Below are 4,536 nucleotides of genomic sequence, written 5' to 3'. Positions count from 1 at the left end.
TCTGGGATGAGGATTTTCAATAAGTCGTTGTGGTGCATTTTAATACGTAGAATGGTGCATATTTTAGCACATGTTTTCTAATATGCGTAAATAGTGTATGTTTATAATCTGACATGAGGCACGTTGTGGTGCATTTTAATACATAGAATGATACGTTTTATTACGTATACTGATGAATTTTAAGTGAATAGGTGCATTTGATTATAGTAGTGGAATTGTGTGTTTTAGCGGTCCTTTGGTGCATTTTAATACGTAGAATGGTGTGTTTTGTAACACACACACACACATATATATATATATATATATATATATATATATATATATATATATATATATATTACGCGTTGATTTGATGACCTGGTGTAATCTAATGGCTGAAAAAAGACCGCACGACCACGCCTAAGGAATAGGCCACACTTGAACTCAACTCTATATATATATATATATATATATATATATGTTCAGGTTCATATGAGAACCATCTTTCACTTAAAAACTATGGACACATATGGGCTGTAAATATGAGTTATGTGTATGGTTGACTTTTTCGAATTTGTTTAGATTTATTTTCCTTTTTGTTATGTGTTTTGAATGCAGGAATGATTGAAAGGCTGATGTTATACATGATTTTAGGAGTTTAATTCATGGTCAATTTGGATTCTTTTGCAAATGTAAAATTCTTCTTCGAGACTGGGTTTGATTTTTTGCATGCGTGAATCTTGTTTTAACGAGGTTGTTTTCCTCGCCCTGTGACCCTAGCCAGCAAAGGAGTACAAGGAGGTAAACCAGCCTAGATTACCCATAGCTGACCGGCTCAAACCTAGGAGTTTGAGGTTCGAACCTACGACCTCTCGGCTGGAGGTGAATCTTGTCGTGATATATTGTGCAGTTTGTGTTCATGTGATGTGTGTGCACAGTTTGTACCACGTTCACAACCTCTTGTTGCTTCTTCAAATTTGGACAATCTGTTTTCATGTGTCCAAATTGCTGACACTTGTAACACAAAATCTTCTTGTTGTTTCTGGACATAGACTTGGAGTCTCTATTATGAGAATTATCTTTCTCTTACTTCCTTCCATGATCTTGATTTCCCTTAGCATATATACCGTCACCATCATAGCCTTCCTCTAATTCTGCCTGTATTGATTATGTGCCAATAGAGCTATAGAGGTCTCATTGAATTTGATTGTGACTTTCTCATATATAAGAGTAGTCATAAGATGTTCAAAGCAAATAGACAATGAACAAAGCAAGATCATCTCCCTGTCTTCATCTATAATTTCAACATCGCCAGATATGAGATTATCTTGTACTATTGAAGACATTAATATGCTACATCAAGTCTGAATTATCTTGCATCTTAAGTCAATAAACCCTCTACTTTAGATATAGTTTGTTCATCAAAGATTTTCCCATTTATTGACCATCTAACTTATCTCAAATTTCTTTTGGAGTTACGAAGGTTATAACGTGATACATGGCTTCATCACAGAGACATTAACCAAATGGTTCTTGCCACGCGTTCCTTCAAATAATCCCAATTAGCTTCTTCTAGATTAGTTGGCTTTGTCGCCTTCAAGGTTTTCAGAAAACCCAACTGAGCTAACAAATCCTTAACCATAACCCGAAATTCGCAATACCATTGAATTTTGATACTTCGAATTTTACACTTAAACTAGTTGTCTCAATGATGCTCTAATACCAATCTGTTGATAGACATGAACAAAAATTAAAAATAACAATGGTAGAAAGTAAAGAAGACTCTATTGAAGGACAAACATAATTGGAGTTAATACCATCTAGGGTCCTCCGAGTATAGTAATTTTACCACATTTAGTCCTAGACTTTCCAATTGATTCCCCGTGGTCCTTCAACTTTTAAATTGTTACCATCTATGGTCCATGTTAACCATTAATGATCTTTCAACTATATCTAATTATAACCACCCATGATCTTTCCAAGATGACTGCGATTGGTTAAATTTTGAAAGTTGAAGGATTATGGGTAGTTAACTTGGACCACAAATAGTAATAATTTGAAAGTCGAAGGACCACATATGGTCAATTTAAAAGTTTAGGACTAAACGTGACAAAACCAATATACTCGGGTGACCTCATATATATGGCATGTATAAGTACAAAAAAAACCATGTACAGTAATGCAAGGGCATTGCCTCCACACCCTCGACCCACTCTGCTCAGCTCTGTTCGGCACCTATTATTCTCCCATACATATAAGACATGCAAAATAGTAACAATCAATTAATTTATTTTTGATGTATTACACTTTTTCTCATAAGTAAATGTTCAACCCTAAATATTACATTTTAATTTAAAAGTATATAAATGATTTTTTTTTTCAAAAGTATTACATGTTTCCTTATAAGTAACAAATAATTTATTCTTTGATTAGTATTACATTTTCCAACATAAATATTACATATCCATCTTGACTCGGCATGTTTCATAAATAAGGATCCTTGAGATGGTCTAACAAGAGAGTTATTCATATGCTCGCATAAACAGCTCAATTGATTACATGGGTGAAGTTTGGGAAGAAAGAGAACACTCATATTATGGATATGTATCAAACATTATAGTATTATATATTGTGCTTTGCAATAAATTATAAGAAAAGGAAAGAAGAGTAAGAGTGGGTTTTTATTAATAAATGTTATCATAATATCATTGACCATAATACACGTACATCTGCGTGCATGGCCGTGCAGTGCATTTTTCCCGAGTAAATAAACTAACCAAACACAACAAAACAAAACAAAAAGAATAAAAGATTATTGCACTAGCACGCTTTACACACGCACCCTATATCGAACGTATTATGATCCCGTAAATCTAAAAATAGATTTATTCTCTTTCTTGTTGTGGCCAGGGTTGGATGACGGAGAGGTGACATGCCGCCATTGCAGAGAAGGAAGCAGAAGGTGCTTCTTTCTCATACTCCTTGCAAACCTCTTTTCTCCCAAAGCTGGCGAGTGAGAGTTGGTACCCGGGTTAGGGTTAGGAGGGGAAACCTTCCTCCATAAAGACGGTAACAAAACCTGCAATTTCGTCTTCTTCTTCAAATTTCCCTTAGATGGCAAGAAAAGATAATAATGCTTCTTTCTCGTCCAGATTTCTTCATCTTCACGAACAACTCTGCTGGCCTCATGGGGTTTGCTGCAGCTTAGCACAACGAGTAGAGACACAAGAGCTAAAAGAGTTAGAGGTCTCACCATCATCTTGTTTGTTAAGCTAGCAGATCAGATTCATTTCAGATGTTGGGAAATGTATATTTATAGTGTGTAATGTATCCCATTAAAGGCACGAGATAGACTGATGGTGGGCGCCTACAGCCTACAGGACTTTGAAGTTTGAAGTTTTCGCAAATCGCAAGTTTAAATTGATGAAGCTTGCGGGGCGTGTTTGACTGTTGACCCACGTTTTGACCGTACCGTAATGGTTTATTAAATAAATAAATACGGAGTATGTAAATTTGGAATAACAACTTAATTGAATCAGTCTTCATTCTACAATTGCCAAAATTATATGCTATATAAGAAATCAAAGGGTGACTAAATAACCAAAAACCTTGTGGTCAAGCGACATAGCTGTAGCCAGAGGTCACAGGATTGATCTTCAATGGGGGCGTTGGTTCTTTGTACTTCTGTAGGTTGTGTGCTTAAGTTGCATCAGTTTTGTTGAAACTTAAGGTGCGTCATTCTGAAGCTTTAGGACACTTTTTTTTTTTGCATGCAGTTCTAAAACACAACTAATATTCTTTATAAGATTTTCTCTACAAAGTCATATTTATATTAATCCAACTTAAGTGCGTAGATTAGAAGTTTAATGGGCAATTAGGCACCATGGCCATAATTATGCAGACCTCATCTCAGCCGTAGATGCTATATGGCCCTTGTCCACACGAGGACACATGTAATTAGAAGACTATGGGGACAAATCATAAGCCTTGAATCCAATAGCATCTACGGCTGAGATGAGGTCTGAATAATTATGGCAATGGCGCCTAACTGCACATTAAACTTCTAATCTACGCACTTAAGTTGGATTAATATAAATATAACTTTGTAGAGAAAATCTTATAATGAATATTAGTTTTGTTTTAGAACTGCATGCAAAAAAAAAGTGTGTCCTAAAGCTTCAGATTGACGCACCTTATTTATATATATCTTACATCTCTTATTTATATAAATAAATAAATTTAAATATATATAAATATAATAAAAAATTAGCAAAGCCGACTCGCCTAAGTTAACTCAACTAACTCTGCCGAGTTGGGCGAGTTAATACGAAAAAATTCGGCCTAGTCGGCATCCAACTCGGCTTAGTCGGCCGAGTTAGGCGCTAGGCGACCGCCTAGTGAGCAATTCGCCTCGGCCTAGGGGCGCCTAGTGCCTAGGTGGTCGATTTTTACGACAGTGATATTATTATATTATACAAATCTATATATATATATATATATATATATATATATATATATATATATATATATATATATATATATATATATATATATATA

Source organism: Ipomoea triloba, chromosome 7 (genome assembly GCF_003576645.1).
Source record: "Ipomoea triloba cultivar NCNSP0323 chromosome 7, ASM357664v1".
NCBI classification, from domain to species: Eukaryota; Viridiplantae; Streptophyta; class Magnoliopsida; order Solanales; family Convolvulaceae; genus Ipomoea; species Ipomoea triloba.
Note: the sequence above shows the minus strand (reverse complement) of the source record.